This window comes from Gossypium raimondii, chromosome 1 (genome assembly GCF_025698545.1).
Source record: "Gossypium raimondii isolate GPD5lz chromosome 1, ASM2569854v1, whole genome shotgun sequence".
NCBI lineage: Eukaryota > Viridiplantae > Streptophyta > Magnoliopsida > Malvales > Malvaceae > Gossypium > Gossypium raimondii.
In genome coordinates this window covers 24678469-24695473 of record NC_068565.1, presented here as the reverse complement: position 1 = coordinate 24695473, position 17005 = coordinate 24678469, and the positions used below count along the sequence as shown (strand labels likewise).

General features: G+C 33.2%; 1 non-coding gene across 1 annotated transcript; it reads left to right on the top strand.

The window, feature by feature from the left end:
- The first annotated feature begins 477 nt into the window (after positions 1-477).
- LOC128032760 (small nucleolar RNA R71) lies at positions 478-584 on the top strand. The gene has a single exon (XR_008189071.1). It is a non-coding gene; the product is annotated as a small nucleolar RNA R71 (small nucleolar RNA).
- Positions 585-17005: the final 16421 nt, after the last annotated feature.

Here is a 17005-nt window from a genome sequence, read left to right as displayed (position 1 = left end):
GAAAAATTCAGGTGATTTCACCACAATGAGTTATAAAAGTTGGATTGCAGTCCTTACCTTTCTCGATTTTGGTTTTGGTTACCCATGTAAGATACAGATTCGGTGTTTGATGGACATTCTTCAAACAAATGTCCTTCCCTACAATACACACAAGCTATATTCTCAAATTGGTTAGGTGGTTGGGCTGCAAAACTTTTAGACCCATTAGTGGTAAGATTCTTAAGCATTGAGGATATTAAATATACCTGAGGTGCGAGTGAAGTGAGAGCGTCCACTTCATGTATTCCAGCAACTCGTCTTCTTGACGCTGCTTGATTGGTTGGCCATTGATAATTGTTACTGGCAATCTTCTCAATAATTTCGTAAGCCTCATTACAAGACTTAGAAAGGAGAGCACCATTAGCAGAGGCGTCCACTACCATCCTCGTATGAACGTTGAGACCATTATAGAATGTCTCAAGTTGAATGTAATGTGGGATTCCATGATGAGGGCACTTTCGTAATAACTCTTTGTACCTTTCCCATGCTTCATACAGGGACTCATCATCCATTTGTTGGAAGGCAGTGATCTCATTCCTCAACTTGGCATTCTTGCTCGGTGAGAAATACTTCATGAGGAATCTCTCGGCTAACTCTTTCCATGTAAAAATAGAGTTCGGTGGCAATGAGTTCAACCAGACACGAGCTCTGTCCCTTAGCGAATATGGGAACAGCTTCAATCGTAATGCATCTTCGGGTACTCTGGCTAACTCTAAAGAATCGCTCACTTCCATAAATAGTCTTAAGTGAAGATGAGGATCTTCAGTAGGCATTCCACTGAATTAGCCCACAGTCTGAAGCATCTGGAACATGACTGGCTTCAGCTCGAATTGTTGTGCCTCGATTTCGGGTCTCCTAATACCCGGATTAAGATCGTTAAATACTAACACGGCATACCGTCGTAAAGCTCTATCTCTATCATCAACAATAAGGATAGGATTCTGAGCAAGGTTTGCTATGTTTCCTTAATTCATATTCTCAAAGTTTATCTCTTCGGTCCTTCTCTGGTTCGCTTGTCTTCTTCGCTGTCAAAAGGTTCGTTCTATTTCAGGGTCCACAGTGTGTAAGTCGATAATTTCGTCAATACTCATAAACACCTAAAATAATCACAGAAAGATTAAGTAAGTAAAGATTTAAACAGGAAGATAAATAAACCAAAATGTAAAAACAGATTCACAAATAATGGATTTTTTAAAAATAGTCCCCGACAACTACGCTAAAAACTTGTAACGACGAAAATGTGCAAGTGTACACAATCACAACAAGTAAGAAAGTGACAAGTAAATGTCGAGTTGTCGTACCCACAGGGACTGTAAAAAGGAATATTTATGAAATTAATGTTAAAACAATTTGGTGTTGAAAAATATTTTTGTTTAAAGATGATTAAAAACTAAGGGTTAAAAACTAAGTAAAAAAATATTAAAAATAAAAAGGTTCTAATGAACCATTTCAAATAAGGTTAATCAAGATGATATAATTGTGTTGGATTAATTACATTCCTTTAACTTAGAATTATTAAACTTATGTTTATAATGCTACGAACAAATTCATGACAACTCGGTAATTTGCTAACTACTGCTCATACATACTTATTAAATTAATCAATCTCTTGAACATTTTCCAATGTCAACCCAAGCGATTAATCAATCTTCACAAGCATATAAAAGATCAAGTGAGGTAACAGAGTATTTCTACCTTAAAACAGTTTAATCACAATAATCTTGCAAGTTATGTAAGGCATATGTATCGCAAAATACAATGCTAAATTAACTTCAGCTACCTTAGAAGAATAAACATGCACTCCTTAAGTATTGTGTCGATTAATTACAATTTCAATATGATTTAATAATTAATTCATTAGTTATCTAACAGTTAATATTGCAAGAATAACTTAGGCATGATTTTAGTTAATCAAGCATATTATCGAGGCCTATAACAGCGCAAACACAATTTCAATAATTCAAGCAGGTAAAATATAATCAACCCAACACAGATTAAATTCAAGCTAGATTTATTAAAATAATCATTTCAATAGCATAAATATTCATAAACGTGTTTGTCAAAACAACAACGAAATTGAAAGAGATAGGGAACAAGAAGCAAATCTGGTGTTTCTCCGTGGCTTGACTGATTTCTCCATTTTTTGTTCTCCGTTGTCCTCGGCTATCAAGGTGGCTTATGAACACTTTAATTGCTTCTCAAAAATGGCTTATGAGTACCTCTTTCCCAAGAGAAGAAATCGGCACTTGAACAAAAGGGAAAATGGGAAGGAAAAGTTGAGAGAAAGTGAAAGAGGAGAAGAGAGAATGAGACTGTGAGGGATGAGTTGAATGATCAGCAAGGGGTGGCTTTTATAGCTGATTGTGGCTGATAAAAATAGAAAATTCAACCAGCCAAAGAGACCCCCCTTGGCCGGCCACACACCTGGCAAAGTTGAGAGATTAAACTTTGCTAAAAATAGCCTGGGGCAAATCCATAAAGCCACATTTTTTGGAGGGGTTTGAATGCAAGGTTGAAAGTTCTTCAAAGGCTTCTTTGCAAGCTTATTTAGTCAGCTAAAATGTTGGTTTGGGTCAGCCCATGGACGGTTCTGGGCAGCCCAATTGGTGGCTGGTTCGGTTCACTAGATTCGGTTCAACCAATGCGGTTCAACTAGACCCTTTTCTTCTATAATTGATTAACAATAATTTATTTAGCCCAAATTAAATTGGGAATAAATTAAAATTAATTAACACACATTTTTGGACCATCTTAGGCTGGAAATAAATTTGCCTCGATGCTTCAAATTGCTTCTCAGTTTTATTCTTCAAGCATTGTCTGCTGATCCAATTTTCGTCCTTTGTGCAAATATGTAGAAAATAGTCAAAATTAATCAAAATTAACTATAAAATTAATTAAAATTCATCATGTTCATATTTTTAACATAATTTAATTATTTTATAATATTTAATTATTTTTCGACAAGAATTTAACCGAAATAGCATGATTTGAAGTTAAAAAGGGCATGTAAAACACATAAATTTTTGTGTTTGCACACCCCCAAACTTAATTCATTGCTTGATCAGAGTAATGCACAAATTTGAAAAAATTTTCTCGGAAACATTTTTTGAAAAACTCATTTAGAACAACATTCTTCCCAAAATCATAATATCAATATACTTATGCTCAAAAACAATAAATTTGATAATTATGCTACTCAAGTATGTATATCGTTCAAATTAATCTTAACAATTACTACAATAGCAAACTTAGACTAAATGTTTCTTAATTAAGACATGTTAATCCCTACCAATTTGATTTTAACCCCTTATTCAAAATTAAACGGCAATCATTACGCTTAACTGATGTCTTCATATGTTGAACAGAGCAATTTCTCTCCACTAATGTAGGTAACATTGAAACTTTGAACCAATAGATCTTTAACAAAGGTTGTAACGTGGCTGATCTAATATCCCAAAAATTACTACTGTAATACCCCGAAAATTACTACAGTAAGAAAGTAGGTATCCTTGATAGTAAAATAAGGAAATAAAGTGACAAAAAGTGAAATTTTGAGTTATGGCAACGACATACTAATTCAAGAGAGGATTAAATCGCAAAAGTGAGAAAAAATTTGTTGCCCAAGAGTAAATACTTGAAATTTGAGGGATTAAAGTGTAAATATAAAAAATTTGAAGGACCAATAGTGTAAATATTTTAAGGGTGGAATAATCTAGAAACTAAGGAAAATGGATGAATTAGGACCAAATTAAAAATGTGAAGAATTTTGAGGGACTAAATCACAATTTTATCAAATTAAGTGATGACTCAAGGATGGAATTTTTAAAGATTATAAAGGGCAAAATGGTCAATTAGAAGAGAGAGAAATCTAGAAGGCAATGATGACGTTGGTGATATTAATTAATTAATTAATTAATTAATAGTTTATTAAATTTTTAATTTGATTTTTAAATGATATTTTATTATTTTATTATTATTCTATTTAGTATATATATGGAAGGAAAGATGAAGAATTTTCATCTTCTTCCCATGCATCCAACGTATGAAGAGAAAGGAAAGAAAGAAACTTTTTTTTCTTTACAATTTGGTCCTTTCACCAAAAATTCACCATTTTCACTTAGAAATCAAAAGAATTTTATATCCATCAAGAGAGAAAGATAACAAGGATACAATGGTGAGCTTGAATATCAAGTTAGATTCAAGAAATAGAAATTTTAGGAGAGATAAAATCAAGTTAAAGATTGAAATCAATAGGATAAGGTAAGAACATCCAGATTTCAATATATTTTTAAGTTTGTTATTATTGAAAAGCATGGAAATGATGTTATAGTAGAGTTTTCTTAAATAAAGACTTATGTCCTTGATATATGAGTGAAGGAAATAAGAGAAAGTGATGGAAAATATTATAAAGAAAATGAATAAGGAAGTTATAAACTTAGTAATCAACATTTTGCACTAAAACAGTTTTGGATAACAATGAGAGGCTAATTTTGAAAAATCACCATAAATTATGGAAATCGAATTAGAGGATGAAAAAATATGGAATTAAATATTATTAAGTATAGTTTCTCATAGAAGAAACAGTGTAAGTAATGGAATTGTAAATCATGAGATATAATAAATTATGTGAGACAAAGGCAGAATGAATTCGGGTTCCCCTATTCTGACTTTGGAAAATTATCAAAAATTGGAGAAAAATAATTATAGGCTTAAATTTATATGTTTAAAATCTTGAATGATTATATTTTCAAGAGAAACAAACAAGAACATCATCTGAATTCTGTACGAGGAGATAATTAATTTTTAATGAAGAAGGGCCGGAACTGTCAGACAGCAGAATAGGGATGACTTTAAAGAATAAACTGTAATTATTGGCTAAATCAAAAAAATCTTAAAATTTTATAGTAAGAATATGTGTGAGTCTAGTTTCAGAGAAAATTAACGGATCTCAATTTGGAGTTACATATCTCAAGATATAAATAATTTTGTGACAATGACTCAAGTGAACAACTTTGAATGAACAAATAAATAGTGAAATTATAGAAATGTTACATATAAGCATGTTATATGCATTAAGGATGTGGAATGGAAAGGAGGAGGAGGAAAATATATGATTATTCAACTAGCATGAGTTTTTATTAAAATGGCTAATTTGCATGTTTTAGGTTCGGGGACTAAATTGAATAAAAGTAATATTTTAAGGGTAAATTTGTAAAATGTCAAAAAGTGACCAAATTGCATGAAATGAATTGTTTTATTATTTAAATTAATAAATTGAATGAAATGTTAATTTATATCAAGATTGGGTGAAAATTTGAGGAAAATAGAAATTACCAAAATGTCCCTGAATTTTGGTATTTCTGCAATTTAGCCTGGTAAGTTCGTGTAACTTGAATTATATTCTTAGATGATTGAAATATATATATTGGATTGAGAAATTGATTTGAATTGTGAACATGAGAAATTGTGAATTGAATGAAATGGAAATGAAGCTTTGAATTACATGAGTAAATATCGGGTCTCGTAGGCCCTATTTGTTATGAATATAATATTTCGAGGATATGTTGTAAAGAATTATAAAAGCTCATTAATAATTTGAAAGTTTTAATTTGAATGAAATTTTGTAACTCGGTTTAATACGTATGCAAATGTATGTCTTCTAGTAATGCCTCGTACCCTATTCCGACGTCGAATACGGGTAAGGGGTGTTACAATGTGACATCGCCAGATTCGGTCATAACATTTAGACCAGGTTTGGGGTGTTATAGCTGGGCTTAGGGGTAGGTAAAAGATAGATAATTTTAGGTTTAAAAAACCCTAGACTCAATTTGTATCGGACCTTTCGAAATAATTACCTTCAATACATCAACTTTTCTTTCCTTTTCACATGCTCTTTAGTGCAATTTACTTCAAGTACATATTTTTTTTCCGAGTATTTTACTACATGCACTAAAATTTTTAGAGCATTTCATACTTCTTTGCAACTCCCCCAAACTTATTTTCAAAGAATACTCTGAATAGTACTGAGTCTAGTGTTTGAGACATTTTTAAGATAATTAAGATAAGTGATGGCTAACTTTGTAAGAGTTCAAATAAAATTAGGCCATAAAGTCTCAAAGTTGGGGTGAAAAGGATAAAAATTTCATCATGGTTGGCTTGAAAGACTCAAACGGTCTAAACAACAGTTGCCTAAATCATTTTCAACGTTCCATGCTTCTTAGGATTTCGCCTCAAGAAACTACTAAGTCAATTCTAAAGACTTAAACTTTCATGCATGCCTAACTTTCCTAAAGAACTAAAATTTTATGGTATGATTTGTATGCTTTATTAGAAATACATTTCATGTCATTATTAAGCTAACATAACAATTTATTGAAATAATCAAACTTTATTCATACTTAAATTTAGCATACTTAACAAAATTCAAATTTATTGAACAAAAATATATCATATTCATAATTAAAAGAAAAATTTTATTCTTAGTGGAAATAATTTCAATTTTCGGTCCCCCCAACTTAAAATGAACAATGTTTGGTACCCTTCGTGCTTAAATTTCTGCATAGGAACATTTTTACCAGGTTTGGTACCCCTTTTGCTCTAATTAGTGATGAAGGTTCACACTTTTATTGCAAATTAGTTGCTAATGCTCTGAATAGGTATGGAGTTAAACATAAAATTGCCGCGGCATACAATCCCTAACAAATGGGCAGGTGAAAGTCTCTAATAGAGAGATTAAACAAATTTTGGATAAGGTAGTCAATACCAAATGCAAAGATTGGTCATCCAGATTGGATGAAGCTTTATGGGTATATCGCACTATATTTAAGAAACCATTGGGGATGTTGCCAGTCAAGCTTGTTTATGGGAAATCCTGTCATTTGCCCGTTGAACTTGAACATAAGACATATTAGGCAATTAAGAAATTGAATATGGATAGGAGTGTTTTTGGTACTAACCGCCTATTGCAGTTGAATGAGATGAAAGGATTCTGAGCACGAGCCTATGAGAATTCCAAGCTATACAAAGAAAATATTAAGCGATGGCATGACAATAGAATTTTTTCATGGCAATTTGCACCTAGAGAACAGGTCTTATTATTCAATTCCAAGCTTAAATTATTTCCTGGCAAATTGAAATGTCGTTGGTCTAGCCTATTCGAGATAGTGCATGTCCATCCTCATGGAGCTGGAGAACTTAAAGATAGCAAGACTGGTTCAATTTTCAAAGTCAATGGCCAACAGTTAAAACACTATTGTGGAGCCCCTATAATTCATGATAAAAATTACATCACTTTTCAAATTGTTTAATATTTCTTTTCGATTCTAGTTTATTCATTTACTTTGCTTTTAATTTCTTTGTTTAGTTTCTTCAATAAGTGTATTTAACTATTATTTTCTTGTGTTATAGGCACATTATGGACTAGGTTTGTAGAAATCAGCCCATTTAATACATTATTTAATTTTATTTCCCTAATTTTTCTACTATTTTTCTTTTCTCACTAATTTTTTCTTTTTTTCTGTATTAGGGCACACTCTTAGATTAATCTTAGCCCCCACGTCATTACTATATTTTCTCTCACGTTTTACCGTAGTTGTTTCACTTCTTTTCTAACTTTTTTCCATTTCATCTTCTTCAACTTTCTCTGTTTTTACTCCATAAAATTGTAAATGTCTCACCTTTTTTTATTTTCCAGTCACTATTGCCTCTACAATGGCTCACCAAGCACCATCTTCTTCCACCTCTGCGCCTCTACAAACATTTTTTAGTAAAATTGTAGAAGAAAAGTATACCTAGAACACATTATACAGACCATTTTGTTTGGAAAGAGGTTTCCTTTTCCAAGATGCCCCTTTTATGGGCTACTCTAAAGAAATCTCTTCTATAGTGGAGAAACATGAATGTCAAATCTTCTGTTTCCACCCTAATGACGTTCTCACTAAGGTAGTGAAATAATGTTATACTCATCTCACCTCTCCTAATAATGCTTTTATATATGTGTATGGTGTCTCGATGATGTTAGGTGAAGACTCCATTAATGCACAATATGGGTTATCTAACGACCCTGATGAACATGCCCAATTTGTCAAGACTATGACCACTGAAGGACTCCACCAAGTTCTGACAGATTTATGTGTTGAGGGGATGAAGTAGACAGTATCTTGAAATGATTACTATACCATTGATCGTGTATCATTGAAGCCTCACCGTAGAGTCTGGTATCATTTCCTTAAAACTTGTCTCATCCTTTCTACTCACAACTCAACTGTTTCAAAAGAACGCCTGTTATTCTTGCACTCGATTATGACAGGTAGGAAGATCAATGTTGGAAGCATTATTTTTAGAGAAGTCTACTACTGCTCTTAAAAGAATGCCGGTACCTTAAAATTTCCATCGCTCATTATGACACTTTTTTCAGAGGGCGAAGGTTCCTATTGAAACGAGTGAAGACATGATCCTCAACAAAGGGGCCATAACAAAGTAACTCGCGCTAAGATTTTCTGGGGAGGAAATGCCAAGGCATTCGGGTTCCACATTTACATCGTCACCACCTATGAATACTGATACTATTCCATCAACATCTCACAGTTACTTTGAGTAAAAAGTGATTGATGCGCTTGATATGTTGCAACAACAATTTCGAATAATGGAAAAACACCAACAAAGGCTTGCCACTGATTTTGGCCAAGCTTAAGAGGAAATGACTCTATTTGGGGGTATGTCCGACAAAGAGATAAGGCCATGAAGAAATCTCTTCAGAAGAATTTTACCTGACCAATGTCTAAATTCCTCGTTTTTCCTAAAGAATTGTTGTTGGAGCTAGATGATGATGATGACAATGGTGAAGGAACTATGCAAAGAAAAACACCACAGAATAAGAAGGATAAGTGGAGAAAACCAAATCTGTCCATGTTGAATCTGATAACGACGATGATGTGACTTAAGCTAGTACACTTGCTGACACCACCACTACACCGAACACAACACCTATGACCGAACAAGAACGTGTGGTTCATCAACTAATTGATGATCTCATGAAGTCAGACACTAATGATGATGAAGAGGTGCCTATTAACCAATTAAAATGGAAGCACTACAAGCAAGCTGCTGGAAAATTCGCTTAAGATGATGCTGGTGAAGAAGAAAGGAAACAGCGCTACATACGTGCTGCCAAGAAATCCAGCCAACCTAATAGAGTAACCCTAATTCTTTCCAAGCTTTGGTTTTCTTCTTTCATTTTATAATATATGTTTCATGCATTCATATTTAGTTGTCATTGCATTTTTATATTTGTCAATTGTTGTTTGTACATTTTGCCATGTTTCCTTGTTCTTGTATTGAGGATAATGTATCCCTTAGGTTTGAGGGTGCATTGTGTTGTAAATATAGTATACTATAGATGCTTTAATATTCATGCCTTTTGTCATTCATTTTTCCATTAGATACAAATTCCAAATAACTGTCAGACTATGCTGAGTATATTGTTATCTGTGATGTTCGATAAGGATTATAACTCTTCGATTAATGTAGAAAATTGTGAAAGTTGATTAAGCATGTTTAGCTTAGGATAGTTCTTTAAAATTAATTCCTAAAAGTAGAATAACTTAAGTATCAATACAATTAAATCTGTAGTAGGGTTCTTTTAATGCATTTAGAATTTCTTGAACCTAAATTCAATAATTTGGTTATGAATGATAAGGAATACCCTAACAAGAGTTTTACACTCTAATGTTTGAAAATGTTGAGTAGGTCAGTAATATTTTTTTTGCTCCATCGTATTATTGATCAGAAAAATGAGTTCAAATAAGAGTGAGTAAAAAAATTGTATTAATAATAATTTAGGGACACTCCACTAAAGTAATAGGTTGATTAGCTAATGAGGTAATTGTTTGCTCCATCCATCTCTTTAGTTAAAACCTTTAACTTTATGAGTGAAATACATTCAAATTGTGGCATGATAAACTACCTGGCAATTTAGTGTATGCTTCATTGAGATTGTCAAGTAAAGAAACCATGTGACAAGATGAATTCCCTAGAAAAAATAATATTTTTGATTAAAATTTTGAAATGCTGAGTAACTGAGAATAGTGAAACTGAGCTTAAAGGAAAGATATCCTAAATACATTAGGAGAGGTCTACTATAGTCAGAATTACATAATTATTTAGGAAAATTTTTTTAGGAAACATTTTCTGCACTTCATTTTCTAAACAAGCCTATAAAACTCGAACTAATTTTTTTTATAAAAGATTGCTGAGAATGGTGGTATTAAATAAACTTCATATGGTTCAACAATCCAAATGGTAACTATGTGTTTTGACAAATATTCATGCATTCATGCATACTCATATACATTTTTCTTGAGGACAAGTAATAATTCAGGTTTGGGGGTGTGATAACTCTTGAAAGGAGTTATACTTCAAGTCTCTAGATTGAATTAATTATTTGTAATTAAGTAAATATGTTTGCATTTTTAGATATTTTTAGAGCATTACATAAAAAAGCTTGGATTGTGCTATAAATGTTATTATTTGTTATTTCTATTATTTGGGAAGAAATGTGTTGGTTGTGGTTGGCAGCAGGTATAGGATGAAGGAGAGAAGAGAAAAAAGAGTAGGAAAATGAAGGAAGTGAAATATTGCCATGACAAAATGTTGGTTACATTACCAACAAGAATGTCATGGAAATTCCAGGAAGATGACGCAGTACTCAGTCCACGTCACTCTCAGCCAGCTATACTTGTACCAGATAAACCACCCTGAAAAAGAAGAAGTAAAAGGTGTGTGCTGAGAGGGAGAGACCCGTCACTCTCAGCCAGCTATATTTGTACCAGATAAACCACCTTGAAAATGAGGAAGTAAAAGGTGTGTGCTGAGAGGGAGAGACCTACCCTATAAAGAAGGAAAGATAAAAGAGAAAAAGAAGAATCTAGGGGAGAGAGAGAAAAATAATTAGAAAATAGTTTTTTTCTCTGCATCATGTTCTCGTGAAAAATCTTAAAGAAAGAGAGGAGAGGGTAGCAACTTACAGAGGAGAAAAATTACAGATTCAAGAAAGAGGAAGAGAAATCTGCCTTGGGTTTTGCTTCAAATCTCATTATTAGAGTGAAAGCTGGAGTAACGAAAGCTTCCTGCAGTTCTGCCTTTATTTTTTGATTTGAACTTTGTGATTCGTGAACTTAAACAATGATATTTAATGGTTTTCTTATGGATTTGAATGTTCAACCCATGAGCTAAATCTTATTGGGTTGGGATTATTTGGGTGGATTTTTATTATCTATAATGTCCATGGTGTGATTTTGAGTAGAATACTATTTCATTCGATTTGTGATTATTTTAAATGCATGCATGCAAGCTCTAGACATAGATAACTTTATGTGATATGTTATTAGATCTAATTTATTTCTGGAAAGATTAAATAGATTGGATTATAATCGGTTGGTATAGGCAAATCTTCTTAATAGAAACTGACAGAATTTTTATTCCAGAAAATAGATTTAATACTAGGGTTTGGCGCCCCTCACTTTAACATTAGGGACTTTTGGGCCTCTCCCTTATCGGGTCCAATTACAAGTATTTCTTGGACTTTTAACTCAGTACTTTATAATTCGATACAACTCGATATTTGTTTTTCTATTTCCAAAATAAACATCTCAATTAATTTCCAATTAAATAATCTTCTAAACCTAATTCTAATCTAGTTAAAATCATGACGACTTTACCGTAAAAGAATATAAAAATATATATTTAATATTTCTACATTCAACGGTTCACTATGACCAAATGATTTATTTACATTTTCGAATTTCATTTGATTCGAAAAACATAAATTCATTTTCAAGTCATTTTCATTTTGGAGAAAAACGCATCCATTTCAAAATGATTCCATTTCTCCATATTCATTTTGGAGAAAATCATAATCATTTCCAAATGTTTTCCATTTCTTCATTTTCACCATTTTTATCCATTTATGTTCATTTGATTCAACATGCAATTCACTTCTGCTTTCAATGAGCTAGCGAAGGGACCGATTGGACATATGCAATTAGGGATTAAATGATTTATAATTAAATTCTAGCTTTTTTCCTATTAATTATAAACTCATTTAGTCATGAAGTCATTCCACTATAGTATTGTGACTGAGCTCTCCCTAATGACATACCATTATGAAAACAACTCGATTAGTGCTCATCCAATGACATTTTCATAAGTGTGTTACCCTCAGAGGATATCCTTGATCTCTTTGGGATAAACCTAGTCTCGCAATATGATCCTAGTTTATCTCATGGTAACAATTACATAATCCTTCATGAATAGTCAATTACTATCAAATAGTAATCAAGTCATTCATCACAAAGACTAATGACCCGTGACCTCATTTACTTTTCATCAACCATGTAATGCCAATGAGAGTATATCATTTACCCATGTCTCAAGCTATGAATTCCACTATTGTGAATGATGCTACATACTACAGAAGTCGTATACCCAATGCACCAACTTTCGATTCCTTATATATTTATACTCATGTAATAGCCCGACCAACGGAGACTATGTCAAGTTATTGTTTGGCATGTAAGTTAGTTAAGTCAAGGGTAGAAAATGAGTAAGTTAGTGAAGTATTTGTGTTTGACTGTGTGGCGTATTCTGTGGGATTTGCCATTTGACGAACTCTAGGGATTGGTGGAATCTTTTGTTAAGTTATCTGCCAACCTCAGATGTTTTGGGTGAATTCGTTAGTTTGCAGCTCGATAGATTTGTTTTCGTGTTTAGAATATATTACGATAGCTCAGTTAGTAATGTTGGGATTTTGTTGAGGCCTAGTTAGAATTGAACTAAGGTACTGTAGATGATTAGATTCTTAATTATTTTCTTCTCAAAGCTCTAAAGTGATCATAGAATCCTTTGACTTTCCAGTAAGTTTTGTTTCTGGTTGTCTCTACTATATAAGGATAGCTAGCTAAGATGTTTTTACGTTTTACTTTTTCTTTTTCTTCTTCGTTGCATTCTTCACTAAAGCTTTAGAAATTTCTAAGTTGGAATTGTCAACGAGGAGTTTCAAATATCTAGCTGACTCCATTATTAGTACTAATTTACTGGTAATTTCTAGTAAACCCTTAGATTAATATCGAACAAATTTACGTATTTACAATAAAACATGCATAGGTTTTAGAATTGCTTGTGAAGAAGGAAACTTCCTAATTCTGGGTTGCATGCTATCGATTCATGCATGCATGTTAAATGTTAGTATTTTAATTATATGATAGATATATTTGTCTCTCTTTTTAGCTCAAGAAGCTAACGAAGGTCCAAGCAACAAAGGAAAAGGACTTGCTGAGTAGATTCTTATATTATACTTTTTGGTGAGTTCCTTCTTACTTCTGTATGTTATAAATCCTATTGCAGTATAAATTGTATAAGGTAAGTGTTCCCTCTTAATAACGTAATTTGTGGTGTCTAGTTTTATGGTGTTAAACCAATGTTGTCAGTGTGAGTATGGTCAGTTCATTTTTTGATGTAAAATTCCCTCCTTATTGCACGAGCCAATATCATCTCTATGTGAAATGTGATATATGATAAAGGAGAAGGGGATATGTTTGTGATGCCTTCGATAGGGAAGCTATATCACAAATCAGATTGGCAAATCACGAGAAAACATGTTCAACTGAACAAAAATGATATGAGGTGTTAATGGGGTATATGCAGATCAATACGTCTGATTGATATGATTCTAATTCTAAATTTTGGGTATGAGACTGGCATAACGATAGGTTGTGTGTAAGACGTGTGCTTATTGTATAAGTTATGGTTAAGTTGGTGAATAGTGACCACTAATATGACATTTTAAGTTGGCAAATCGAGTTTGGCTGTGTTCTATGAATTCCATTAGGCATATTATGATTAGTTCATCTGGACCTCTTTAAAAGGTTGAGTATTATTATGTGTATTAATGCTAGTAACTAGTGATATCCCTGTACATTGTTTGTGCTTTCTTTAATTATGGAACTCGCTAAGTTTGTTTGAACTTGCTTGTTTACTCTTTCATTTTCAAGCGTGTTGATTGAAGATAAGGATTCTATAGAAGGGACTATGCTAGAGTTACTATTGGTAGTGAGCCACTTGTCTATTCTTGTATCATGCATGACCTTTTGGAAGGGTGGCGTGTAGACTTGTTTGTAATAGACTTTGTAATAATTTATGCCTTTCACTAAAACACTATTTTATGTGATATTTTATGAACTCTTAAAATATATGTTAAATATTATTGACCATGGTTTATTAGATCATCTTTTAGGTGTATACGCCAAACTATTTTGAATGATGTTTAATTACCAGTGATGTACTTGAAACTTTTGTATTAGAGATAACTCATCTTGCATTTCATACAAACCTGTCAACTTTTATAAGGCTTTCGCCAAATGTTTGTTTGAAACTATTTTACTTGGTGTATAATTGATTTGATTGTTTTGTTATTGTTATACTGGGATTTATGCCAATTTCGAGGTATACACTAAGACCTCATCATTTTTAAGAATTTTAAGTATTTTTATCAAATTCATTTGGCTGTTAAGTCGTGACACATCATAACTGAATTCGGTAATTGGGTCAGGTGTGGGTGTTACAAGTTTTGGTATCAGAGCTAGGTTGAGTTGATTCTCAAAAAACCGAAGGCTAAGTCATGCCCAGCCATGCATGATACATCTCTGGCTTAGTCCTTATAATTCGAGCTAATTTAAGTTTCTTTGTAGCTATTAAAGAATATGTCTGAATGTTCGAGAGAAGCAACGAGTGAAGAAATTGAGAGCCATGTACCTCAGACTCAAAGGCAGACTCCTACAGCTCGTAGCACTTTCAACCCGGTCCAATTTACCAAATTTGAATATCGGGCGTTACGCCCTATACGAATGTAACTTAATCTTTTGCTTATTTTCCTATGTATAAGTTCTACGTATGAGTATGATAAAGTTTCAAACTTCAATTTAAAGTTTCTTATGGGTGTACAATGTATGATTACAGATACAATACATGATAATAAAATTTTAGGATTTATTACTTTAACTTCTGGCCTACTATAAGTACCTTGGACTGCTACTTAAATAAACATATGCTTGTACTTGAACTCACCATTTAACTTCCTCTGTATGCATAACAGCCTGATTTGCCACTCCTTGGCGTAGCCTTGGCATCGTCCTTTAGCACATACTCCTCTATAACCTGAAACATGAAATAACTTTCATAAGTCCATAATAACTAAGTGCTAATCCTGACAAACCTGTTCTACTTCATCACGTCGCTTTGTTTCTTTGCATATCCTTTATGTGTTTCTTGGCCTTCCCTTTCACCTCTGACGGGTATTCCACTTGGACTACCATCTACACAGTGAAATTATCCTTCCTTTACTTAAGACCATTCCCTTTCTCTTAATATCTTTAAGGACTTACCTTCCTTTCACAATCGCGAAACCATTTCCTTGACCTATTCTCGTGTGTGGTCCATACTCATATAGCTGATTCCTTCTTACAAGAGTGCCATAATTTACAACATCATTACCTTCCATGTCTCTTTTAGATCTTATTTTTATACAAACTTTAGTCATCTTGTTCACCTTATTAATACATTTATAATTATATTTCATACTGATTTTACTATTCACATTTAGGGGTGAGGTAAACTATGCCAATTACTTAGCACAAAGTTTGCCATGGGATGTCTTTCAGGGTTCACCTTTAAAGTTCGCTGAGATTTTGACTACCCCCAAGTACCATCTCCTTTGTTTATACTTTGAGACTATATAGGATTCACCATAACGTTCCACATGAGGTCTTTCTTTCAGAGTTCACTATATATTTATTCCTTCTACTTGCCCCATACATTGTTCCTTCAGAGTTCATTACATTTACCATATCTTTAGGGTGTTATACTTACCGTTCCTTCAGAAAAACCTCATACGCCATTCCTCTCTTGTCTACCAAATTTCCTTTCCTTTCACTCACTATCCACCACAGGGGCATTCCTTTGAATAGATGACACAAGGGTCATTCTTTAGATTGCACCATTAAGGTGTTGCTTTAACAGAGGTCACCACAAGGGCTTTCCTTTCCAAAGTTTTCCACAGAGACATTTACTTTCAAAAGTTTGCCACAAAGGCACCCTTTTCAATTAGTACTCGCCAAAAAGGCATCCTTTTCAGTCAGTACCTGCCATGAAGGCCTTCTATTCAGAGATTTGCCACAAAAGCATCCTTTTCAATCTATACTTGCCACAAAAGCTTTCCTTTCAAATACGCCACAAAGGCATCCATTTTCAATCAATTCTCGCCACAAAGGCTTTCCTTTCAAATACGCCACAAAAGCATCCCTTTTTCTAACGTGTTTACGATAGAGTTTCACCTAAACTCACGTTACGTGAGGTTTTCCCCTCATTGTCCTGGGTCATGCAGAAACCCCATTTGGTAATAAAATTCCTTTAGTTTTTCCCATATGATGCCATATCCCACCAGTTATGGTCTTATACGATATGGTGTTTCCATATGACGCCATAGCCCATTAGCTACAATCTTACACGATATGGTCATTTCATTTGTAATATCATGGCCATTGACTTTTCCTTTCAGAGATTCATGTTTAAATTCCCGATGAACCCCTTTAGATGACTCCGGAGACAGAAACAGACTCTCAAATATCACCTAAATCAAATTGACCACACAGTCGTGCCATATGCTCGTGTATGGCATATGACCGTGTATCAGCTCGTGTGCACCTAAATGACCCTTTTTTTCCAACAAGTTACCTATCCCTAGTTCACTTAGGTTACTAGCAATCACTAAATCATCAATCAACCTATTACAAAACATAAAAAAAATACCAAAACACAATCTTAAATATTCCATCCTAAGTGCCTAACCAATATGTCACAATAGGTACCTCAATTCAGCCATTTACAAACACACATATATCATCATTTATACCAC